The sequence below is a fragment of the Macaca mulatta genome, chromosome 16 (assembly GCF_049350105.2).
Source record: "Macaca mulatta isolate MMU2019108-1 chromosome 16, T2T-MMU8v2.0, whole genome shotgun sequence".
Lineage (NCBI taxonomy): Eukaryota > Metazoa > Chordata > Mammalia > Primates > Cercopithecidae > Macaca > Macaca mulatta.
In genome coordinates, this window is record NC_133421.1 from 4,077,041 (window position 1) to 4,103,558 (window position 26,518).

The window sequence follows — 26,518 nt, forward strand, 5'->3', positions numbered from 1 at the left end:
GAGGCTGCAGTGAGCTATCATTGTGCCATTGCACTCCAGCCTGGCCAAGACAGCAAGACCCTGTCTCTAAAAAAAAATAAAAATAAAAATGGCCGGGCGTGGTGGCTCACGCCTGTAATCCCAGTACATTGGGAGGCCGAGGCTGGTGGATGACCTGAGGTCAGGAGTTCAAGACCAGCCTGGCCAACATGGCAAACCTCATCTCTACTAAAAATACAAAAATAAGCTGGGTTTGGTGGTGGGCGCCAGTAATCCCAGCTGCTCAGGAGGCTGAGGCAGGAGAATCACTTGAACCCAGGAGGCGGAGGTTGCAGTGAGCTGAGGTTCGTACCACTGCACTCCAGGCTGGGAGACAAGAGTGAGACTTTCAAAACAAACAAACAAAAAACAATAGAAATAAATAAATAAATAACACATCATGCCTAAGATAACTGAAAACACCCTGAAACATACAGAAGATTTTTATTTTTGTTTTTGTTCTTTTTTTTTTTTTTGAGACGGAGTCTCGCTCTGTCGCCCAGGCTGGAGTACAGTGGCCGGATCTCAGCTCACTGCAAGCTCCGCCTCCCGGGTTCACGCCATTCTCCTGCCTCAGCCTCCCGAGTAGCTGGGACTACAGGTGCCCGCCACCTTGCCCGGCTAGTTTTTTTGTATTTTTTAGTAGAGACGGGGTTTCACCGTGTTAGCCAGGATGGTCTTGATCTCCTGACCTTGTGATCCGCCCGTCTCGGCCTCCCAAAGTGCTGGGATTACAGGCTTGAGCCACCGCGCCCGGCCTTGTTTTTGTTCTTTTTTGACACATGTCACTCTGTCATCCAAGCTGGAGTGCAGTGGCGCAATCTCAGCTCACGGAAACCTCCGCTTCCTGGGTTCAAGCGATTCTCCTGCCTCAGCCCCCCGAGTAGCTGGTATTGCAGGCTTGCACCACAACACCAGGCTAATTCTTTTTGTATTTTTAGTAGAGATGGGTTTTCACCATGTTGGCCAGGCTGGTCTCGAACTCCTGACCTCAAGTTATCCCTCGGCCTCCCAAAGTGCTGGGATTATAGGCATGAGCCACCACGTCCAGCCGAAGATTTTTTTTTTTAATAGCAGATGAGAATTCAAAAAAATCACAGAAAATTGGAAAAGCCTGGGCAACATGGTTAAACCCCCATCTGTACAAAAAATATATATATATATAAATACTAGCTGGGCATGGTCGTATGAGCCTATAGTTCCAGCTACTGGGGAGGCTGAAGTGGGAGGATTACTGACCCTGGGAGATTAAGGTTGTGATGAGCCATGATCCTGCCCCTGCACTCCAGCACTCAGGGTCGACAGAGCAGGACTCTGTCTCGAAAAAAAAAAAAAAAAAAAAAAGCCGGGCGCAGTGGCTCACGCCTGTAATCCCAGCACTTTGGGAGGCCGAGGCGGGCAGATCATGAGGTCAGGAGATCGAGACCGTCCTGGCTAACACAATGAAACCCTGTCTCTACTAAAAATACAAAAAAGTGGCCGGGCGTGGTGGCGGGCGCCTGTATTCCCAGCTACTCGGGAGGCTGAGGGAGGAGAATGGTGTAAACCCAGGAGGTGGAGCTTGCAGTGAGCTGAGACCACACCACTGCATTCCAGCCTGGGTGACAAAGCGAGACTCTGTCTCAAAAATAAAAAATAAAAAACAAAGGGAAAGATTTAGTTGGTATACGAGCAGATAATTATATGTATTATAATTTCCCTAATTGCTTCTCTGACATTGCAATAACTGATATTTATCACTATAATCCTATATTCTGAACAAAAAGCCAGAGAACATAGATTTGTTAACCTATACCTAGGAAAGAAGAGATGGGTAGAATATGTTTAGCACAGTTTCCAAGCAAGATGGTAAAAATAAAAAGTTTTCGTGCTTAGAGAGGTAAATCTGTAGGTTCTGGATAGTTGAAGTTTTGAAATTAATATTACACTCAAGACCACATCTGCCCTTGATCCTGGGGTTCGTCTTACAGGATACTTTGCTTTTGTTTTTGTTTTTGAAAAGGAGTCTCGCTCTGTCTCCCAGGCTGGAGTGCAGTTGCACGATCTCGGCTCACATATTGGCCAAGCTGGTCTCAACCTCCTGACCTCAGGTGATCCTCCCGCCTTAGCCTCCCAAAGTGCCGGGATTACAGGCGTGAGCTACTGCTCCTGGCCTTCTTACAGGATACTTTTAAGTTTCCTATGCTCCCCTAGGAGGAAAAGTAGGTGGTAGGGATCATAGGACCCCTGGAGGAGCACCCACTTCAGTTCACATGGGAACATCCATGGCAGATTACAGACCATGGAGAACAGAGCCCAGGCGGCTTTCACTCATCCTCTGATGATGGCAGATTACAGACCATGGAGAACAGAGCCCAGGCGGCTTTCACTCGTCCTCTGATGATTAGCCAGTACCAAACCACACAACCTTTTTTTTTTGAGACGGGGTCTCACTATGTTGCCCAGGCTAGTCTTGAACTTCTGGGCTCAAGTGATCCTTCCACCTTGGCCTCCCAAAGTGCTCGGATTACAGGCATAAGCCACCGCACCCCGCCATATCAAACCACAGAATTGTGAAGCCTTTTTCAAAGTGAAATATCTTCACCTTTGCTCTTGCCCCAGGCCTCCCAGTAAACAGCCAAGAGTGAAACTTTTGAATTTAGTTGGTCCAACACCTGCCTTACACAGATGAGAAAACTGAGGCCCAGGTATGAAGTTAGTATAAAAGTAGCATTCTTTCTTCTTCAACTATTTTGGTAGAATTCAATGATAAAGCCATCTGGGTCTGGAGTTACTTTGTGGGAATGGATTTAATTTCAACAATATTTCTTTCTTGGGACATTCTTTTACCATTCATCATTTCTTCTTGTGATAATTTTCGTTTTCCCAGATTGTGCCTGTTTCTACAATATATAGAAATTACTGAAATAATGTGGTTTGTAATGTTATATAAAAATATTTAAGGAGCTGGCTGGGCGTGGTGGTGGGGCCTGTAATCCCAACACTTTGGGAGGCTGAGGCAGGTGAATTACTTGAGTCCAGGAGCTTGAGACCAGCCTGGTCAACATGGCAAAACCCCGTCTCTACTAAAAAAAAAACAAAAACAAAAATTAGCCAGGCATGGTGGCACTGGCCTGTAATCCCAGCTACTCGCGAAGCTGAGGCACGAGAATCGCTTGAACCTGGGAGGTGGAGGTTACAGTCAGCCGAGATTGTACTTCACTCTAGCCTGAGCGACAGATCGAGACTCCATCTCAAAACAAACAAACAAACAAACAAACAAACTGTCCTGCTACTTTTAACCATTTACATTCGCACCAGCAGTACATGAGGGTTCCAATGTTTCCACATCCTCGCCCACACTCTTAATTCTCTGCTTTTTTTCTGTAGTGGCCATCCTAAAGGGAATGAGGTTTTGATTTACATTTCCTCAACGATTAGTGACTTTGAGCATCTTTTCACATGTTTCTTGGCCATTTGTATACCTTCTTGGAGAAATGTCTGTTTAAGTCTTTTGCCCTTTTTTTTTTTTTTTTTTTTGAGACAGAGTCTCACTCCGTCGCCCAGGCTTGAATGCAGTGGCGCGATCTCAGCTCACTGCAAGCTCCGCCTCCCGGGTTCAAGCCATTCTCCTGCCTCGGCCTGCCAAATAGCTGGGACTACAGGTGACTACCACCACGGCCAGCTAATTTTTGTATTTTTAGTAGAGATGGGGTTTCACCGTGTTCGCCAGGATGGTCTCAATCTCCTGACCTCGTGATCTGCCTGCCTCAGCCTCCCAAACTGCTGGAATTACAGGCGTGAGCTACCACATCCAGCCTTGTCCGTTTTATTCTATGATTATTATTTTCTGTTATTGAGTGAATGATGTACCTTCTGCATCCTTATATTTAAAGTGTATATTATAAGTGGTGGCTCATGCCTGTAATCCCAGCACTTTGGGAAGTGGAGGCAGGCAGATCACCTGAGGTCAGGAGTTTGAGACCGGCTTGACCAACATGGAGAAACCCCATCTCTACTAAAAATACAAAATTATCCGGGCGTGGTGGCGCGTGCCTATAATCCCGGCTCCTTGTGGGGCTGAGGCAGGAGAATCGCTTGAACCCGGGAGGCAGAGGTTGTGGTGAGCCAAGATAGCGCCATTGCACTCTAGCCCGGGCAACAAGAGCGAAACTCCATCAGTAAATAAATAAATAAAAGAAGCATATGCTTCTTTTCAAAATCCAGTTTGAGAACGTCTTTCTTCTAATCGGAGTGTTTAGCCTAATTGCAATTATTGATTGTTATCTTTTGCTGGATAACAAATTACCCCGAACATAGAAGGGGGAACATGTTAAGCAACAATAAACACTGATTATCTTACACAGTTTCTGGGGTCAAGGAATTTGGGAGGAGCTTAGATGGATGGTCTGGCTTGTGGTTGCTCAGGAAGGTTCAGTCAACATATCAAGATATCTGCTGAGGCTATAGTCATCATAAGGCTTCACTGGGACTGAAGAATCCGCTTTCCCAGCCTGGCCAACATGGTGGTCTCTACTAAAAATACAAAAAATAACTGGGCGTGGTGGTGCATGCCTGTAATCCCAGCTACTCAGGACGCTGAGGCAGGAGAATCTCTTGAGCCCAGGAGGCGGAGGTTGCAGTGAGCCGAGATCACACCATTGCCCTCCAGCCTGGGTGACACAGCAAGACTCTGTCTCAAAAAGAAAAAAAAAGAAGTCCACTTCTATCATATTTCATTCACACAGCTGTTGGCAGGAAGCCTCAGTTCCTCACCATATAGACCTTTCCACAGGGCTGCCTGAGTATCCTCACAGCATGGTGGACCATGGTAACCCTAGGAGTGAGTAATACAAGAAAGCAAGCAAGAAGGAAAACTCAACATCTTTTATGACCTATTCTCGGAAGTCACATAACCATTACTTCACTATACACTATTAACCAGAAGCAAGCCACTAAGTCCAACCAACATTCAAGGCAAGGGAAATTAAGCACTACTTTTTGAAAGTAAAAGTAGGAAAAGGATGGCCGGGCACAGTGACTCATGCCTGTAATCCCAGCACTTTGGGAGGCCAAGGCGGGTAGATCACAAGGTCAAGAGATCAAGACCATCCTGGCCAACATGGTGAAACCCCATCTCTACTAAAAAATACAAAAAAAATTAGCCAGGCGTGGTGGCGGGCGCCTGTAGTCCCAGCCACTCAGGAGGCTGAGGCAGGAGAATGGCATAAACCCAGGAGGCGGAGCTGGCAGTGAGCCGAGATTGCGCCACCGCACTCCAGCCTGGGTGACAGGGCGAGACTCTGTCTCAAAAAAAAAAAAAAAAAAAAAAGGGCCGGGCACGGTGTAATCGTAGCACTTTGGGAGGCCGAGGTGGGTGGATCACAAGGTCAGGAGTTCAAGATCAACCTAACCAATATAGTGAAACCCCATCTCTACTAAAAATACAAAAATTAACTGGGCATGGTGGCGCACGCCTGTAGTCCAAGCTACTTGGGAGGCTGAGGCAGAAGAATCACTTGAACTCAGGAGGCAGAGGTTGCAGTGAGCCGAGATCTCACCACTGCACTCCAGCCTGGGTGACAAAGCGAAACTCTCAAAAAAAAAAAAAAAAAGAATTGAGTTGTATGGTTTCAGCTTGCACTGTCCTATCTGTGGTCCTGCATGGCCATGCAAAGTGAAGGCTGCTGGGTAAGCAGTTTCTACATGGTTGGTGTCTTCACATCTGATGCTGGAGTTTGAGGTCCCCAGGGCAGGCAGTTGGTAAAGTGGAGAATGAGCTGGAACTCACTAGCGTAAACGGGAGCCCATGAGGGCAAGCTGGAGACCGTGGCAGTTCTTATTGCTTCTAATATTGGTGGTGTGGGTGTCCGGGAGAAACCAGGGCTCATTGCACAGAGATAAACACTGACACCTGGCCCAGGAGTCAGAAAAGCTGAAGGAAGATTGAGGGGAAGGTGAAGCAATTCCAGGTGTAGCTGCTGCCTCCTGCCAATGAGTTGAGGCATCAGATAACCAAGTGTCAGCTGCGGAACAGCTTCTGCTTCAATCCAGCCCTCCAGTCTCTCACAAGACTCTCTTGTGTAGTCTTCAATTGGGTTCAGGGGTGGGAAAAAAAAAAAGAATCATCTGTGGCCCATGCTAACTGGAAACACACAAGAAAGGGAACTCTGGGGAAGGGATTCTGGGAAAGGGAATTCAGTCGCCATATTTACCATATAGTTTAATGGCTGTGGATGGAGGACCCGAAGTCAGACTTCTCAGGTTAGATCTGTTTCCTTTATTTCAAGTCGTATGTCCAAGGGTAAGTTTCTTAGTCTTTCTGGGCCTCCGTTTGCTTGTCTGTAAAATGAAGATCTAACAGTAGCGCTTAGTTATTTGAGTTTCAGGGTTTTTAAAATTATTTTTATTTCCTTTTCATTTTTTGTTTTGTTTTTGTTGTTTTTGAGATGGAGTTTCGCTCTCGTTGCCCAGGCTGGAGTACAGTGGTGCAAACTCAGCTCACCGCAACCTTCGCCTCCCAGGTTCAAGCGATTCTCCTGCCTCAGGCTCCTGAGTAGCTGGGATTACAGGCATGCGCCACCATGCCTGGCTAATGTTGTATCTTTAGTAGAGACAGAGTTTCTCCATGTTGGTCAGGCTGGTCTTGAACTGCCGACCTCAGGTGATCCGCCCGCCTCGGCTTCCCAAAGTACTTGAATTATAGGCGTGAGCCACCACGTCCAGCCTTTTAAATTTTTATTTGTGTAAAAACTTCTATGCTAGTTTGAGGCTTAAATGAGATAATACATATAAATTGTTAACATATTATTGACACATTATCAATAAGACTTGCCTTATTGGAAATGTTTAATAAGCATCAGCCATGTCAGCCAGGCGCAGTGACTCACACCGGTAATGCCAGTACTCTGGGAGGCTGAGGCAGGAGGATTGCTTGAGTCCAGGAGTTTGGAACCAGCCTGGGCAACATAGGGAGACCCTGTTTCTACAAAAAAATTTAAAATTAGCAGGATATTGTGGTGCACACCTGTAGTCTCAGCTACTCAGGACACTGAGGCAAGAGGATCGCTTGAGTCCGGAAGGTTGAGGCTGCAGTGATCCAGCATTGTGCCACTACGCTCCAGTCTAGGCGACTGAATGAGACCCTCTCTCAAAACAGAACAAAACAAAAACAAACAAATAGACAAAGACACATCAGCCCCATGATTATTAGTTGTGTAATCTTTCTGGTCCTCAGTTTTTTTCATCTGTAAGGTGGGGATAACTTCCTTGGCCTACTTCACAGGCATGTACTGAGAATCAAATGAAATAATTCAAATAAAATAGAAATAATTAGACGAATAACATATCACCACTTCATGGCAGAGGTGGCGGTCAAAATGATGATAAGCATAGTTCTTAGTTCCTTCCAGCCTCCATACTGGTATCCACTCCAATGACTAATCGCAAGCCAGCTCTTCCATGATTATTAATCAAAAAAGCAGTTATCCACATGTACCATATTATTGTAAGGTGTTAATAGGGAAACTGAATGCAGAGGATATTGAACTGTCTGTACTTACTATCTTTGCCATTTTTCTGTAAATATAAAACTGTTTACCGAAAAAAAATAATAAGTTTACTGAACAAAATTTGATGTAAAAAAAAAAAAAGAATGTCATTGTCAAACTTTAGCAGGATTCTCTGGAAGGCTTATTAAATACACTTTGCTGGGTCCCAGCCCCAGAGTTGCTGATTCAGAAGGTCTAGGGTGGAGCCAGAGAACTTGGATTTCTTTTTTCTCTTTTTCTTTTTTTTTGAGACTGAGTCTTGGTCTGTTGCCCAGGCTGGAATGCAGTGGTACGATCTTGGCTCACTGCAGCCTCCGCCACCTGGGTTCAAGCGATTCTTCTGCCTCAGTCTCCTGAGTAGCTGGGATTACAGGCATGTGCCACCATACCCGGCTAATTTAATATTTTTAGTAGAGATGGGGTTTCTCCATGTTGGCCAGGCTGGTCTCAATCTCCTGACCTCATAATCCACCCGCCTCGGCCTCCCAAAGTGCTGGGATTATGGGCATAAGCCACTGTGCCCTGCTGAGAAGTTGCATTTCTAACAAGCAGTGCTGAGGCTGCTGATCTGAGGATGACACTTTGAGAACTGCTGACTTAAAATGTAAAGTAGTACGTGGGTTTCCTGCCTTTCCTATGAACAAAGGCTCCTGTTCATCACAGTCTGCCATTTCTTGGTTCGTTCTGTCCATGACGTCACCCAACATTTACCACGAGGCAAGAAGAAGGAGACAGCTGATGACTGACTGAGCAGGACGATACTAAACGGGGTCTGCAGAATCCCTTTCACTCTGCTTTTCTCCAGCCTCTTCAAAGCATTAAGCCATGGATCCAAACCATGCTTAAAATAACACACAAGCCGGGCGCGGTGGCTCAAGCCTGTAATCCCAGCACTTTGGGAGGCCGAGACGGGCGGATCACGAGGTCAGGAGATCGAGACCATCCTGGCTAACACGGTGAAACCCCGTCTCTATTAAAAATTAGAAAAAAATTAGCCGGGCGTGGTGGCGGCGCCTGTAGTCCCAGCTACTCGGGAGGCTGAGGCAGGAGAATGGCGGGAACCCGGGAGGCGGAGCTTGCAGTGAGCCAAGATCGCGCCACTGCACTCCAGCCTGGGCGACAGAGCGAGACTCCGTCTCAAAAAAAAAAAAAAACACACAAATACATATTTAAATATGTATATGTTAAATATATAATACATATATATTTGATGCATAAATTTCATTACAGGTTGAGCATCCCAAATCCCAAAATCTGAAACCCGAAATGTTTCAAAATCTAAAAATTTTGAGCATCAACATGACACTCAAGGAAAATGCTCATTGGAACATTTCAGATTTTGAATTTTTGGATTTGAGATGTTCAACACATAAGTATAATGCAAATATTCCAAAATCTGAAAAAAAAAAAACCTGAAATCTGAAACACTTCTGGTTGCAAACATTGCAGATAAGGGGATACTCAACCTGCAAAAAGAAATACATGGGCTGGGCATGGTGGCTCATGCCTGTAATCCCAGCACTTTGAGGCTGAGGCAGGAGGATTGCTGAAGGTCAGGAGTTTTAGATCAGCCTGCACAACATGGCAAGACCCTGTCTCTGCAAAAAAATTACAAAAATAAGCCGAGTGTGGTGGTGGGTGCCTATAGTCCCAGCTACTCAGGAGGCTGAGGTGGGAGGATCACTTCAGCCCATGTTGTCAAGGCTGAAGTGAGCCGTGTTCATGCCTCTGCACTCCAGCCTGGGTGACAGATCTCAGGCTGTCTCAAAAATAAATAAATACACACATACATGCATACATACATACATGCATAATACATACATGTTCATAGAGGAAATTTAGGGAAAAAAAGAAAAAAATTACTCACAGCTTCCCAAAGACAAACACTTAACACTTTGTCTGTTTTGTCTATTGACTTCCCAAATTTTATTTCAACTATGTTTTGAGGGTTTTCTTTTAAACATTGCTTTTGCTTCTTTTGTTTTGTTTTGTGGTTTTTTTGTTTGCTTATTGTTGTTGTTGTTTTGAGACAGAGTCTCACTCTGTCACCTAGGCTGGAGTGCAGTGGTACCATCCTGGCTCACTGCAAGCTCCGCCTCCCGGGTCCCGGTTCAAGCAATTCTCCTGCCTCAGCCTCCAAGTAGCTGGGATTACAGGCGTGTGCTACCACGCCCGGCTAATTTTGTATTTTTAGTAGAGACGGGGTTTCACCCTGTTGGCCAGGCCGGTCTCAAACTCTTGACCTCGGGTGATGCACCTGCCTCAGCCTCCCAAAGTGCTGGGATTACAGGCATGAGCCATCGCGCTGGGCCCAGGTAAACTGCCTTAATCAGACTCTGCTGTTCTCAAGTCTTCACCTCTCTGTTGCTGAGGGAGTTATGTAAATGTCACCAAAGAGCCAATGGGGAGGGGTCATGCTTCTTGATCTTGGTCAGCCTTGTTCCTTGGTGGTCTCCTGTTCCAGGTGTACAAGATAAATCATCCCTATCTGTCTCAGGCTGGGGTAAAAGAGGGTAGGACAGCAGCACTGAGGGAATGTATGAGTGGGAGGCAGGAAGGGTCTGTCCTGAGTTTGGATAACCTGCTGTGTGGCCACATCCTCATCCATCCATGTGTCATTCTCTTATCACAGCCATGAGATCCCCCCTCTCTAAAGGAGTAGAGTGTAGAAGGTGGAAGAATCTATTTCTTTTTGTTTTTGTTTTGAGACAGAGTCTTGCCCTGTCACCCAGGCTGGAATGCTGTGGCATGATCTCGGCTCACTGCAACCTCTGCCTCCTGGGTTCAAGTGATCCTCCTGCCTCAGCCTCCCAAATAGCTGGGATTACAGGCACCTGCCACCGTGCCCCACTAATTTTTGTATTTTTAGTAGAGACAGGGTTTCACCATGTTGGCCAGGTTGGTCTCGAACTCGTGACCTCGTGATCCACCTTCCTCAGCCTCCCAAAGTGCTGTGATTACAAGCGTGAGCCACCACGCCCGGCCGAGAATCTGTTTCTGATCCCAAGCCTAGACATGCCAAGCTACCATTTCTACTCCATAGTGTCCATGCCATTGTGGTAGGAGATTTGCCTCTGGGGCTTGCTGCCCTCCTGGGGCTTGCTCAGGAATCAAGATCTTTTCAATAGCCAATTAAAAGGGGTTTATTGAACTTCAGATGAGGCTGGGTGCACAGTTCCTGCTCTTTTGCTTCGTCTTCCAATGCCCCACCTGTCTTTCCTCTCTAATAAAATCTTATCTGGAGCGGAGGTGGGGAGAATTGTGTCCGGCTATCATACCTCTTCCTGAGTCTTTTGGTTTTACTCTTGAATGCACAGCTTGTGCATTTAAAAGCCAAGATGTTGTTGACTTTTTTCTCTGGTTCTATCCTAGAAGGGATGGTGGCCTTGGATTCAAAGGGATTTTGAGAAAGGGAAAGAAGAAACTCGTTATCATCTTAAATTATTATCCCGCCTCATAAATAATGCTGCAAAAATATCTGGGCACATGTCACCAGTGACCTTTGGCAGACAGGGTGGCGCAGACAGCTGTGTATGAGCCAAGACCTGATGTCATTGAGGAAGCTAAGGTGAAGCTGGGGAGGCTGATAGTAAAGACAGCAGCATAGGCAGGTGGTTCACTCTGTGAAAAAGGAGAAGGGTGCGGACTGTGGGTGTCTGAACAACCGTGGTTTGTACTGTCTGCGGAGCTGCAAGTTGTTGCCCGCCCCTCCTCCCTCAGTAAGACAGCTGGGACACAGACTCAGACAATTAAGGCCACCCTTTCCAATCCACCCGATACAGAGATGATTGTCCAAAGCAATCGGCTTGCTCAGACAGCCAGAAAAAAAATCTACTAGTCTATCAGCATAAACTTTTTGTTTGTTTGTTTTTTTGTGTGTTTTTCTGAGACGGAGTTTCACCCTTGTTGCCCATGGAGTGCAGTAGCGCCATCTCGGCTCACTGCAACCTCTGCCTCCTAGGTTCAAGTGATTCTCCTGCCTCAGCCTCCCCAAGTAGCTGGGATTACAGTCGTGAGCCACCATGCCTGGCTAATTTTGTAATTTTTTTAGTAGAGACAGGGTTTCACCGTGTTGGTCAGGCTGGTCTCGAACTACTGACCTCAAGCAATCCACCTGCTTTAGCCTCCCAAAGTGCTGGGATTACAGTTGTGAGCCACCGTGCCTGTGTAAACTATTTATGTGTATGTAATCACATAAAGAGTGATTACAATTTGCAGTGAGCCTCAGCATAAACTCTTTATGTGTATGTAATCTGGATATTTTCTTTAAAATTTTTACCATTAGTAGAATTGCTGAGCCAAAGGATAAAACTTATGCAATTATGATGTTAAAAAAGAAAGGTCAGGCCGGGCGTGGTGGCTCAAGCCTGTAATCCTAGCACTTTGGGAGGCCGAGACGGGCGGATCACGAGGTCAGGAGATCGAGACCATCCTGGCTAAAACGGTGAAACCCCGTCTCTACTAAAAAATACAAAAAACTAGACGGGTGAGGCGGCGGGCGCCTGTAGTCCCAGCTACTCGGGAGGCTGAGGCAGGAGAATGGCCTGAACCCGGGAGGCGGAGCTTGCAGTGAGCTGAGATCCGGCCACTGCGCTCCAGCCTGGGGGACAGAGCAAGACTCCGTCTCAAAAAAAAAAAAAAAAAAAAAAAAGAAAGGTCAGTGGCTCATGCCTATATTCTCAGCACTTTGAGAGGCCAAGGTGGGCGGATTCTCAGCACTTTGAGAGGCCGAGGTGGGCGGATCACAAGGTCAGGAGATCGAGACCATCCTGGCTAACATGGTGAAACTCCGTCTCTACCAAATATATATATATTTGTGTGTGTGTGTGTGTGTGTGTGTGTGTGTGTGTGTGTGTGTGTGTGAGATGAAGTCTCGTTCTGTCGCCCAGGCTGGAGTGCAGTGGCACAATCTCGGCTCACTGCAAGCTCCGCCTCCCGGGTTCACGCCATTCTCCTGCCTCAGCCTCCTGAGTAGCTGGGACTACAGGCGCCCATCACCACTCCTGGCTAATTTTTTGTATTTTTAGTAGAGACGGGATTTCGCCATGTTAACCAGGATGGTCTCGATCTCCTGACCTCGTGATCCTCCCGCCTCAGCCTCCCAAAGTGCTGGGATTACAGGTGTGAGCCACCGCACCCGGCCTACTAAAAATATATTTTTAAAAATTAGCCTGGCACGGTGGCGGGCGCCTATAGTCCCAGCTACTCGGGAGGCTGAGGCAGGAGAATGGTGTGAACCCGGGAGCCGGAGCTTGCAGTGAGCAGAGATGGCGCCACTGCACTCCAGCCTGGGCAACAGAGCGAGACTCCATCTCAAAAAAAAAAAAAAAAAGGCTCGCCCTTGTGACACCTCTCTTAAGTGGCTCAGCCTAGAAAATCCTCTAGGAGAGTTGCCCTTGATGACAGACAGACTCAGAGGTCACAGGTCCTGTGGGGTGTGGGGCCCGGTGTGGATGAGGCTGTCAGCCAAAGTGGTACTTCTGGGACACCTAACAATAGATTACACAAAGTCCACTGCCAAGTAGTCACTTGGGCTGGGCCGGTAAAAGGCCCTGATCAGCAGCCGGGAAAAGCTACTCTTCAACCCTTGGACTCCAACCGTGGCAGGACTCAGCAGAACTCAAGGTCCTGCTCATGAGGCTGGCTTTGGGTCTCGCGTGTGCCAGTTCCTGCCCTGAAACCTCAAGTTTGACAGTAAGATGGGAACAAATGGCCAGGAAGACGCCCATGAATTCAGGAAGCGCCCAAAGATCTCAGGAGCAGCCCCTTCATTAACTGAGAGCTTTTACTTTCCTTTCTGATTTACTCCCCCAGAAAAATGTTAGGGCTGACACCTTCTTGGTGACTTTGGGTCATGAGCTTAAACAGGATCTCAGAGCTGGAAAGGCCATTAGAGATCATCTGTCCTGGCTGGTGCAGTGGCTCACGGCTATAATCCCAGGACTTTGGGTGGATTTGAGGCGGGTGGATCACTTGAGGCCAGGAGTTTGAGACCAGCCTGACCAACTTGGTGAAACTCCCTCTCTACTAAAAATACAAAAATTAGGGCCGGGCGCGGTGGCTCACGTCTGTAATCCTAGCACTTTGGGAGGCTGAGGCGGGCAGATCATGAGGTCAGGAGTTGGAGACCAGCCTGGCCAATATGGCGAAACCCTGTCTCTACTAAAAATACAAAAATTAGTCGGGTGTGGTGGCAGGTGCCTGTAATCCCAACTACTCGGGAGGCTGAGGCAGGAGAATCATTTGAACCTGGAGGCAGAGGTTGCAGTTAGCCAAAATCATGCCATTGCACTCCAGCCTGGGCAACAGGGCGAGACTCCATCTCCAGAATAAAATAGGCCAGGCACAGTGGCTCACTCCTGTAATCCCAGCACTTTGGGAGGCCGAGGCAGGCGGATCACGAGGTCAGGAGATCGAGACCATCCTGGCTAACACGGTGAAACCCCGTCTCTACTAAAAATACAAAAATAAAATTAGCTGGGCGTGGTGGCGGGTGCCTGTAGTCCCAGCTACTCGGGAGGCTGAGGCGGGAGAAGGCATGAACCTGGGAGGTGGAGCTTGCAGTGAGCCGAGATCGCGCCACTGCAGTCCTGCCTGGGCGGCAGAGCGAGACTGTACACATGCAGTTGCAGGTACTCAGGAGGCTGAGGAAGGAGGAATGCTTGAGCCCAGGAGTTCAAGGTTACAGTGAGCTACGGTCACACCACTGCGCTCCAGCCTGGGCGACAGAATGAGATGCTGTCTCTAAAAAACAAACATAAAATAAAATCAGGACTGTCTTCTTTGTAGACAGTTTGAAATTCTGAAAGAGGCCGGGTGCAGTGGCTCACGCCTGTAATCCCAGCACTTTGGAAGGCCAAGGCGGGCGGATCACCTGAGGTCTGGGGCTCGAGACCAGCCTGGCTAACATGGTGAAATCCCGTTTCTACTAAAAATACAAAAAATTAGTCAGGCGTGGTGGCACGCACCTATAATCCCAGCTACTGGAGAGGCTGAGGCATGAGAATCACTTGAACCTGGGAGGCGGAGGTTGCAGTGAGCCACGATCGTGCCATTGTACTCCAGCTTGGGCAATAAGAGCAAAACTCCGTCTCAAAAAAAAAAAAAAAAAAGAAATTCTGAAAGATAGCTGTTGAATAATTGGCTCATCTGGATCACTGAGACCTGACAATTACCAAATCTTAGAGCAGAAAATGACATCGAATCATAGTATTCTGTCCCTGGCTTCTAGGTTAGTAAATATCCCAGCAGTCCAAGATAAATGGCTATCCCTGCCCTTCTTGGCTGTCTCCAGGGATATGCTATCATGTCCTTTCATATATTCTGTAAAGAATTACACACCAAGCAAGAACAGGAGATGGAGTATACTAGTTTTAAGGGAGGAGACCACCCCTCATATTGTCTTATGCCCAATTTCTGCCTCCAAAGAAAGCAGAAGTAAAAACTAAAAGGCAGAAATGAAATCCACAGGCAGACAGCCCAGCGCCACGCCCTGGGCCTGGTTAAAGATCAACCCCTGACCTAATCAGTTATGTTATCTATAGATTACAGACATTGTATAGAAAAGCACTCTGAAAATCCCCGTCCTGTTCTGTTCCATTCTAATTACCGGTACATGCAGCCCCCAGTCACGTACCCCCTGTTTGCTCAATCGATCACAACCCTCTCATGCAGACCCACTTAGAGTTGTGAGCCCTTAAAAGGGACAGGAACTGCTCACTCGGGGAGCTCAGTTGTTGGATACATGAGTCTTGCCGAAGCTCCCAGCCGAATAAAGCCCTTCCTTCTTTAACTCGGTGTCTGAGGGCTTTTGTCTGTGGCTTGTCCTGCTACAGTTTATTTATTTATTTTTGAGACAGAGTCTCCCGCCTGCTTAGGCTGGAGTGCAGTGGTGCAATCTCAGCTTGCTGCAACCATCACGTCCCAGGTTCAAGCGATTCTCATGTCTCAGCCTCCCGAGCAGCTGGGAATTACAGGCATGTGCCACCATGCCCTGCTAATTTTTTTTTTCTTTTTTTTTTCTTTTTTTCTCTTTTTTTTTTTTTTTTTTTTTTTTGAGACGGAGTCTCGCTCTGCCGCCCAGGCTGGAATGCAGTGGCCGGATCTCAGCTCACTGCAAGCTCCGCCTCCCGGGTTCACGCCATTCTCCTGCCTCAGCCTCCCGAGTAGCTGGGACTACAGGCGCCTGCCACCTCGCCCGGCTAGTTTTTTGTATTTTTTTTTTTAGTAGAGACGGGGTTTCACCGTGTCAGCCAGGATGGTCTCGATCTCCTGACCTCGTGATCCGCCCGTCTCGGCCTCCCAAAGTGCTGGGATTACAGGCTTGAGCCACCGCGCCCGGCTCTCTTTTTTTTTTTTTTTTTATGAGACGGAGTTTCGCTCTGTCGCCCAGGCTGGAGTGCAGTGGTGCGATCTCTGCGCACTGGAACCTCCTTCTCCTGGGTTCAAGCGATTCTCCTGCCTCAGCCTCCTGAGTAGCTGGGATTACAGGCGCCCGCCACCATGCCTAGCTAATTTTTGTATTTTAGTAGAGACAGGCTTTCACCATGTTGGCCAGGCTGGTCTCGAACTCCTGACCTCAAGTCACCCACCCGTCTCGGCCTCCCCAAATGCTGGGATTACAGGCAGGAGATGGAATATACTAGTTACTCAGGGTAGGTACCTGTGCCCTCCCCTGGGACTGGGGCCTGGCGTCAGTCACGCCCAATCATATGCATTGCAAGTAGGAGATGTGGTTCCTCAAAGGAAAGCCTTCTATTATTAGAAGAAAGGGCTACAGAGAGCAGGAAGGGCAAAAATAGCTCTGTGCATCACAGAGACCATGAGATTTCCTAGAGGTGACCAGCCTCTGCTGGGTAGCGTAGGGTGAGCCTCAGCAGCTATTCCAGCAGGCCTTCCTGTGCTGTGGAGACTGGGAGGAGAAAGCTGCACTTCCCAGATTGCCTGCAGCTCAGATTCTGGGCGCAACCTGGGTTCTAGGTTGCTACTTATTAATAAATGCATTTCTTCGAGATTTGAAAAGTGGAAGTGGGCCAGGCATGGTGGCTCACGCCTGTAATCCCAGCACTTTGGCAGGCCGAGGCGGGTGGATCACCTGAGGTCAGGAGTTCAAGACCAGCCTGGTCAACATGGTAAAACTCCACCTCTACTAAAAATACAAATTTTTTTTTTTTTTTTTTGAGATGGCGTCTCGCTCTGTCACCCAGGCTGGAGTGCAGTTGCCGGATCTCAGCTCACTGCAAGCTCCGCCTCCTGGGTTCCCGCCATTCTCCTGCCTCAGCCTCCCGAGTAGCTGGGACTACAGGCGTCGCCACCTCGCCCGGCTAGTTTTTTTTGTATTTTTTAGTAGAGACGGGGTTTCACCGTGTTCTCCAGGATGGTCTTGATCTCCTGACCTCGTGATCCGCCCGTCTCGGCCTCCCAAAGTGCTGGGATTACAGGCTTGAGCCACCGCGCCCGGCCTAAAAATACAAAAATTAACCAGGCATGGTGGCTTACACCTGTAATCCCAGCTACTCGGGAGGCTGAGGCAGGAGAATCACTTGAACCTGGGAAGTGGAGGTTATGGTGAGCTGAGATCACACCACTGGGCAACAGAGGAAGATTCCATCTCAGAAAAAAAGAAAAGAAGAGATGAGGGGAAGGGAATGGGAGGGAGGAGAAGGAGAAGGGAAGGAAGGGGAAGGGAAGAGGAGAGGAAGAGGAGGGGAGGGGAAGGGGAAGGGAGGGAATGGAAGGGAAGGGAAAGGAAGGGGGTCTTGCTGTGTTCCTGTTGTTCTTAGCTGTTTGCTTTTGGCAAGAAGGCCATGTGATACCCATGTCACGTCTCCAGGTTTGAGGAGGTAGCAGTGGCAGAATTCCACATTCTCGTGTATCGGTGGGGGCGGTGGCAGCAACCTCTTGGGCCCAGCTTCCTGGTACCTGGATTGTCACTAGAACAGAATGTCCTACGACTCAGCGCTCCTGTGGGTGACAGAGATCATGACTCCATTGGGAGTGTTCTGGGAGTCACTCCTGAAAGAAATCCTTGAGTCTGCTCCTCCTGCCCTTCCAGGGACTTGGTCATCTTTCAGTTGCGTAGATTACGTGTGCCTAGAACAGGCACGGTGGCTGATGCCTGTAATCTCAACACTTTGGGAGGCTGAGGTGGGAGGATCACTAGAGCCTAGGAGTTGGACACCAGCCTGGGCAGCACAGTGAGACCCCATCTCTAAAAAAAAAAAAAATTTTTTTTTTTAAATCAGCTGAGAGTGGTGGCACACACCTGTAGTCTCAGCTACCTAAGAGGCTGAGGTGGGAAGATCTCTTGAGCCCGGGAGGTCAAGGCTTCAGTGAGCTGTGATGGCACCACTGCAGTCCAGCCGGGGTGACAGAGCAAGACCCTGTCTCTACAAAGGAAAAACAAATTCCTAAGATTTTTCAAGGAGCTAGCTCGTTGTTGAATGCGTGGAGGTTCTCAGTCTCTACTCTGTCTCTCCCATTCTGCTTTCCCACCATGCTGTTCCATGCTGTGCCATCTCATTCCTTCATTTCTCCCAAATACTCTACCACTTCTCTCAAACCAGGTGTACAGCAGACTTTACTGAAGATTTTTTTTTTTCTTTTTTTTGAGATGGAGTCTCACTCTGTTACCAGGCTGGAGTGCAATGGAGCAATCTTGGCTCACTGTAAACTCTACCTCCCGGGTTCAAGCGATTCTCCTGCCTCAGCCTCCCGAGTAGCTGGGACTACAGGAGCACGGCACTACGCCCAGCTAATTTTTGTATATTTGGTAGAGACAGCTCACTGCAACCTCCACCTCCTAGGTTCAAGCGATTCTCCTGCCTCAGCCTCCTGAGCAGCTGGGATTACAGGCACCTGCCACCATGCCCAGCAAATTTTTGTATTTTTAGTACAGATGGGATTTCACCATGTTGGCCAGGCTGGTCTTGAACTCCTGACCTCAAGTGATCCACCCACCTTGGCCTCCCAATATGCTGGGATTACAGTTGTGAGCCACAGCGCCTGGCCTTTACTGAAGATTTGAGGTAGAGAAACACAACACACTACAGTGTGCAGTATGGCTCAAAATTGAACATAGGATATCACTGTCCAAAATAACCACCTGCCATTCTTTTGCCTGAAGATATTTCTTATTGCTGGGCACGGTGGCCCACGCCTGTAATCCCAGCACTTTGGGAGGCCGAGGCGGGCGGATCACGAGGTCAGGAGATCGAGACCATCCTGGCTAACACGGTGAAACCCCGTCTCTACTAAAAATACAAAAAATTAGCCGGGCACAGTGACAGGTGCCTGTAGTCCCAGCTACTCGGGAGGCTGAGGCAGGAGAATGGCAGGAACCCAGGAGGCGGAGCTTGCAGTGAGCCGAGATCGCGCCACTGTACTCCAGCCTGGGCGACAGAGCGAGACTCCGTCTCAAAAAAAAAAAAAGAAAGAAAGAAAAAAAAGATATTTCTTATCTAGTTATTTGCAACACAGTCTTGCTCTGCCACCCAGATTCGAGTGCCCAGGTGTTGCTCACTCAATGCAACCTCGTCCTCCTGGGTAAAAATGGGGTTTCACCATGTTGCCCAGGCTGGTCTCAAACTCCTGGGCTCAATCGAACCTCCCACTTTGCCTCCCAAAGTGCTGGGATTACAGGCGTGAGTCACTATGCCAGGCCTATTTATTTTTTCGCATGCCTGCTGCCTCAGATGAAGATATTTCCACTTCAAGGGTGGATCACTTAAGGTCAGGGGTACGACACCAGCCTAGCCAACATGGCGAAACCCCGTCTCTACTAAAAATACAAAAAATCAGCTGGGCATGATGGTGCGTGCCTGTAATCCCAGCTACCCTGGAGGCGGAGGCAGGAGAATTGCTTGAACCCAGGAGGCACAGGCTACAGTTAGCCAAGATTGTGCCATTGCACTCCAGCCTGGTTGACAGAGTGAGACTCTGTCTTTAAAAATATAGGCTGGGCGCAGTGGCTCATGCCTATAATCCCAGCACTTTGGGAGGCTGAGGCGGGTAGATCACCTGAGGTCTGGAGTTCGAGACCAGCCTGGTCAACATGGTGAAACTCCGTCTCTACTAAAAATACTTAAAAAAATACAAAATTAGTCGGGTATGGTGGCAGACACCTGTAGTCCCAGCTACTCAGGAGGTGGAGGCAGGAGAATCACTTGAACCCAGGGGGCGGAGGTTGCAGTGAGCAAAGATCGTGCCATTGCACTACAGCCTGGGCAACAAGAGTGAAACTCCATCTCAAAATAAATAAATACATTAATTAATAATAAAGAAATAGCTTTGGCCGGGCGCGGTGGCTCAAGCCTGTAATCCCAGCACTTTGGGAGGCCGAGACGGGCGGATCACGAGGTCAGGAGATCAAGACCATCCTGGCTAACACGGTGAAACCCCGTCTCTACTAAAATACAAAAAAAAAAAAAATTAGCCGGGCGAGGTGGCGGGCGCCTGTACTCCCAGCTACTCGGGAGGCTGAGGCAGGAGAATGGCGTGAACCCGGGAGGCGGGGCTTGCAGTGAGCTGAGATCCGGCCACTGCACTCCAGCCTGGGCAACAGAGCTAGACTCCGCCTCAAAAAAAAAAAAAAAAAAAAAAAAAGAAATAGCTTCACGAGATTAGTGACTACCATAGTAGACTGTGTGACTCTAGACACTTCTTCCCTTGCAGTGGGTCTTCAACGTCTTTAATTCCTACCACTGCCTGCCGGCAAAGCATTTGATTGCTCTGTTTTTTCAAAAGCATTTTCTCTCCTGTGCTCTCTTAACCGCGTCCTGGGGCAGGCGGCACTTTTGCTATTCATCAACGGATGAGGCCCAACAAGCCATTTTCCTGCACAGCGGAATCTTCCTGCTGCTCTTCCGGGATCAGGAATGCAGCACCCCCGAGCCTGGTTTTCAAAATAGCATCCCCCCGGCCTGCCTCCCCCACACTCTGCCCTCTTTGATGTATACTGATGTGTAGAAAAAGACCAAGAAGATATCTACCAAAATGTCAATGGTTATGTTTGGGTAGAAAAATTATATATCACCTTTATTTTTCTTTCTTGTGCCTTTTTAGTTTTTCTACAATGAACCGGTCAGGCTTTTGAAAGGTATAAAAATAGTTATAAAACAATTCTCTTTGGGGTTCCCAGGAGGACAGCAAAGGAAAGTTTCAGAAAGGGAACCTTGCAGCGGCCTGGAGAGCGGCCTGTCCAGGTGGGGTGAGGGGCTGCAGAGGGGCCCGCGAGGAAAACAGAACCGAGGGACTAGCTGGCAAGTTTGACTATGCGGAAAATTGGATTAGGACGGGTTTACAGAGTCCTTGGAGAGTGTGGGAAGACTCAGGTTCCAACAAAGCTGAGCACGTGAAAAAAACCAAGATGTTCACCCCAGGGAAAACAAAAGAGAAATACATGTACTTGTCACTGGTATCTACATAGCCATCATAAGGAAGACGCTAAATACAGCTTTAGTCAAAACTGTGTTAAAAGAAGTTGAGAAGGGCTGGGCGCGGTGGCTCACACTTGTAATCCCAGCACTTTGGGAGGCCGAGGTGGGCGGATCACCTGAGGTCGGGAGTTCGAGACCAGCCTGGCCAACATGGAGAAACCCCGTCTCTACTAAAAAGACAGAATTAGTCGGGCGTGGTGGTGGGTGCCTGTAATCCCAGCTACTCAGGAGGCTGAGGCAGGAGAATCGCTTGAACTCGGGAGGCGGAGGTTGCAGTGAGCCGAGATTGCACCATTGCACTCTAGCCTGGGCAACAAGAGCAAAACTCAGTCTCAGAAAAGAGATGTTGAGAAGGTAGGCGAAGAGGTGAAGTAAGACAGTTAAATCCTCCAAGTTCATAAATCCTTAAGTTGCCTCCAAGGAAGCCCATGGGTGATATCTGCAACTGAAATTTTAAGAAATGCCGATATAAGCTTGTTATTGGAGATATGGTGATAAATACCAGAAAAAAATAGCTAAAAAGGAGTTCAAAGTGGTTGGATCTGAGAAGCAGGACTTGGGTAGGGAGTTGGGGAGCAGAAGGCGGCTGCTTTAAGGAAACTTTAAGCCTTTTCCTTCTAGTGGACTCTTAAAAAACTCTGTTCCTGGCCGGGCGCGGTGGCTCACGCCTGTAATCCCAGCACTTTGGGAGGCCGAGGCGGGCGGATCACAAGGTCAGGAGATCGAGACCACGGTGAAACCCCGTCTCTACTAAAAATACAAAAAATTAGCCAGGCGCGGTTGTGGGCGCCTGTAGTCCCAGCTACTCGGGAGGCTGAGGCAGGAGAATGGCGTGAACCCGGGAGGCGGAGCTTGCAGTGAGCTGAGATCCGGCCACTGCACTCCAGCCTGGGTGACAGAGCGAGACTCCGTCTCAAAAAAAAAAAAAAACAAAAAAAAAACTCTGTTCCTATATTATTTTATTAAAGATAAAAAAATTTTGAGGCTGGGTGCGGTGGCTCATGCCTGTAATACCAGCACTCTGGGAGGCCGAGGCGGGCGGATCACCTGAGGTCAGGAGTTCAAGACCAGCCTGGCCATGGTGAAATCCTGTCTCTAATAAAAATACAAAAAATTAGCCGGGGGTGGCAGTGCACACCTGTAATCCCAGCTACTCGGAGGCTGAGGCAGGAGAATCGCTTGAACCCGGGAAGCGGAGGTTGCAGTGAGCCGAGATCACGCCACTGCCCTCCAGCCTAGGCAACAAGAGTGAAACTCCATCTCAAAAAAAAAAAGAGGTCGGACGCAGTGGCTCACGCCTGGAATCCCAGCACTTTGGGAGGCCGAGGTGGGTGGATCACGAGGTCAGGAGATCGAGACCATCCTGGCTAACACAGTGAAACCCTGTCTCTACTAAAAAATACAAAAAACTAGCTGGGCGTGGTGGCGGCACCTGTAGTCCCAGCTACTGGGGATGCTGAGGCAGGAGAATGGCGTGAACCCGGGAGGCGGAGCTTGCAGTGAGCTGAGATCGGGCCACTGCACTCCAGCCTGGGCGACAGTGTGAGACTTCGTCTCAAAAAAAAAAAGAAAGAAAGAAAGAAAGGAGGATGGTGGGAGGGTAAAGGCTGGTTGAAGCTGCTAATTGTAATTTGTATTGTTCCCTGCTTCTTCTCCTACTTCTCTATTTTGCCCCTTTGGTCTCAGGACCTTCCTCAGCCATCCCTTCTTCCAGGCAGCCTTGCTCAGTCCCCCACACCGTGTGAATCCCGTGCCTTCTACCTCCCTGCGTAATGTCCCCTAAACTTCACTGGAGTACAAATTCAGCTGCACTGCGGTGCTCATTTAGTTGTCTTTGTTCTTCGCTCGATCAAACATTCTTGAGGACAGAAAAACGATTTCCTGTCAAGCGATTTTCCCTTCAAACCTTGGGTCTAGCACATGGCACATGATATTTACTAACTAAAACATACATTGAGTAGGTGGTAGGAATGATCAGTTGTTTACAAAGGTGGCTGTAATTGTTTTTTGTTTTTTGTTTTTTGTTTTGCAACTAAGTCTTGCTCTATCACCCAGGCTGGAGCGCAGTGGCACAATCTCAGCTCACTGCAGCCTCTGCCTCCCTGGGTTCCAGCGATTCTCCTGCCTCAGCCTCCCGGATAACTGGGATTACAGGTACACGCCACCACGCTTGGCTGGCTGCAATAGTTTTTCCCATTCCTTTATGCAAATCCCTTTTGCACATGACTACGCTGCATCAAAGGATAGGGATTATTCCTCCACCCCTTGAATCTGGGCTTGGCCACCGGGACATTAGCAAATGTGATGCAAGCAGAGGCTTGAAAAGCGCTTGCACAAAAGGAATTACCCCTTTTTGACAGTGGCTGTAACCCTAAGACCGGTGATGTGAGCAAGCCTGAGCTGGCCTAATAGAAAGGCCTTATGCCAACAGGGCTGAGCCCAGGCAGCAGCCTGCCTATGTCCAACCAGCCAATTGCCAGACATGTGAGTGAGGTCATCTTAGGCCATCCAGCCCCATTTAAGACCCTAGAGGACTACAGACACATGAATGACTCCAGGAAAGACCAGCAGTAGAAGCACTGTGGTGACCCCAGCCCAAATTGCTGATCCAGATTCGTGAGCAAGCAAAACAAAAAACTCTGTTCCTATATTATTTTATTAAAGATAAAAAATTTTGAGGCTGGGTGCGGTGGCTCATGCCTGTAATACCAGCACTCTGGGAGGCCGAGGCGGGCGGATCACCTGAGGTCAGGAGTTCAAGACCAGCCTGGCCATGGTGAAATCCTGTCTCTAATAAAAATACAAAAAATTAGCCGGGGGTGGCAGTGCACACCTGTAATCCCAGCTACTCGGGAGGCTGAGGCAGGAGAATCGCTTGAACCCGGGAAGCGGAGGTGTTCAGTCTGGCCATGGTTTGTAAGGCAGTGATCAATAACTGATATAGACGGTACTTTATAGGTGATCGTTCCTTCATTCGGTGTCTGTTCCTACCTTTTTTTTTTTTTTTTTTTTTTTGAGACGGAGTCTCACGCTGTTGCCCAGGCTGGAGTGCAGTGGCGCGATCTCGGCTCACTGCAAGCTCCGCCTCCTGGGTTCACGCCATTCTCCTGCCTCAGCCTCCTGAGTAGCTGGGACTACAGGCGCCCGCCACCGCGCCCGGCTAATTTTTTGTATTTTTAGTAGAGACGGGGTTTCACTGTGGTCTCGATCTCCTGACCTTGTGATCCGCCCGCCTCGGCCTCCCAAAGTGCTGGGATTACAGGCTTGAGCCACCGCGCCCGGCTGTCTGTTCCTACCTTACCTTTAGTGGCTAGCTCTTGTTTTTGCCTGTCCAGACTTTATGTCACTTTCTTCTTGTAGCAGCAAGTAGGTACTTTCTATAGGAAAAATTCTTAGAAATCCAATGCTGAATCAAAGAGTGGTTGACATTCTGATTGTCTCTCCAGCGTCCACTCCACCTTCTCTGGGGTTAGTCATATCGTTTGGGTAGGGCCAGGCACGGTGGCTCACGCCTGTAATCCCAGAACTTTGGGAAGCCTAGGCAGGATTACTTGAGCCCAGGAGTTTGAGACAAGCCTGGGCAAAATAGTGAGACCTCACTGCTATTTATTATTATTATTATTATTATTTGAGACAGAGTCTCACTCTATTGCCCAGGCTGGAGTGCAATGGTGCGATCTCGTCTCATTACAACCTCCGCCTCCCAGGTTCAAGTGATTCTCCTGCTTCAGCCTCCCAAGTAGCTGGGATTACAGTTGCCCACTACCATGCCCAGCTAATTTGTTTGTATTTTTACTAGAGATGGGGTTTTACCATGTTGGTCAGGCTGGTTTTGAACCCATGACCTCAGGTGATCCGCCCGCCTCGGCCTCCCAAATTTCTGGGATTAGAGGCATGAGCCACTGCGCCCAATCTGTTATTATTTTTTTAAATGAAAAAATGGTTTCAGTAGGATGTAACTCACCTGTAGTTCCAGATGCAAGCCACATTAGGTCTACACTTGATCTTAGCTAAAAGGCCAAGAAACAATACCACATTAGGTCTAAATAAATCAAGCAAAATAATCCTATCTTCCTCTCTATGATTGTGGAAAGCCCTCCAGGTTTGAATGAGAATCCACCCCCCACAGTCCTAAATGATCCCGGCCCAATATCTTGTTACTCTGTAGAAAGCCAGCCTGAGGATTTGACAGCACAGGAAGGAGGTGTAGAATCCAGAGAAACAGAACCAGGCTTTATTGTTCTACCCCTGAAGCTGCATTACCTGTGGACTTTCTTTTTTTTTTTTTTTTCTTTTTTTGAGATGGAGTTTCACTCTTGTTGCCCAGGCTGGAGTGCAATGGCACGATCTCGGCTCACCGCAACCTCTGTCTCTCGGGTTCAAGCGATTCTCCTGCCTCAGCCTCCCGAGTAGCTGGGATTACAGGCATGCTCCACCACGCCTGGCTAATTTTTTTGTATTTTTAGTGGAGACAGGGATTCACTATGTTGGTCAGGTTGGTTTCGAATTCCTGACCTTGTGATCTGCCCACCTCGGCCTTCCAAAGTGCTGGGATTACAGTCGCGAGCCACTGCGCCTTGCTGACCTGTGGACTTTGAGTTACGGAAGTTGTTATGTTATGTTTAGTATTCAAGCCACCTTGTTTGGGTTGTCTCTTACTTTCAATAAGAGCTTTCTCACTGACAAGAACAAAAGGTTATACACGTTGATCAAATATTTTTACATTGCGTCACGAGGGTTATCAACTTCCTTGTTACTATAATTAGTAACACTCTTTGCTGTCAAAAGCCCTATTTTAAACATTCCAAGGCCGGGCGTTGTGGCTCATGCCTGTAATCCCAGCACTGTGGGAGGCCGAGGTGGGTGGATCACTTGAGGTCAGGAGATCGAAACCATCCTGGCCAACATGGTGAAACCCTGTGTCTACTAAAAATACAAAAATTAACCAGGTGTGGTCGCGCATGCCTGTAATCCCAGCTACTCGGGAGGCTGAGGCAGGAGAATCACATGAACACAGGAGGCGGAGGTTGCAGTGAGCTGAGATCTCGCCATTGCACTCCAGCTTGGGCGACAAGAGCAAAACCCTATCTCAAAAAAAAAAAGAGAGAGAGAAATATAAGGATGTACGAGTGCCATGGCTCACGCCTGTAATCCCAGCACTTTGGGAGGCTGAGGCAGGTGGATAGCTTGAGTCCAGGAGTTTAAGACCAGCTTGAGGAAAATGGTGAAAACCTGTCTCTACAAAAAACCCACAAAAATTAGACAGGTGGCCGGGCACAGTGGCTCACACCTATAACCCCAGCACTTTGTGAGGCCGAGGCAGGCGGATCCCCTGAGGTTGGGAGTTCGAGACCAGCCTGGCCAACATGGTGAAACCCTGTCTGTACTAAAAATACTAAAATTAGCCGGTGTGTTGGTAGGTGCCTGTAATCCCAGCTACTCGTGAGGCTGAGGCAGGATAATCTCTTGAACCTGAGAGGCGGAGGTTGCAGTGAGCCAAGATCATGCCACTGTACCACAGCCTGGGTGACAGAG

General features: G+C 48.4%; 1 long non-coding RNA gene across 2 annotated transcripts; it reads right to left on the reverse strand.

Moving 5' to 3' along the window:
- Positions 1-2,976: 2,976 nt before the first annotated feature.
- On the reverse strand, positions 2,977-25,547 carry LOC144335242 (uncharacterized). 2 transcript variants are annotated; one of them, XR_013405915.1, is made up of 4 exons: positions 25,247-25,547; positions 24,948-24,993; positions 6,213-6,339; positions 2,977-6,085 (listed from the first exon to the last, which is right to left on the reverse strand). It is a non-coding gene; the product is annotated as an uncharacterized LOC144335242 (long non-coding RNA). The 2 variants fall into 2 exon arrangements; XR_013405914.1 differs by lacking the exons at positions 2,977-6,085; positions 6,213-6,339 and adding an exon at positions 17,101-17,510.
- Between the last annotated feature and the right edge of the window lie 971 nt (positions 25,548-26,518).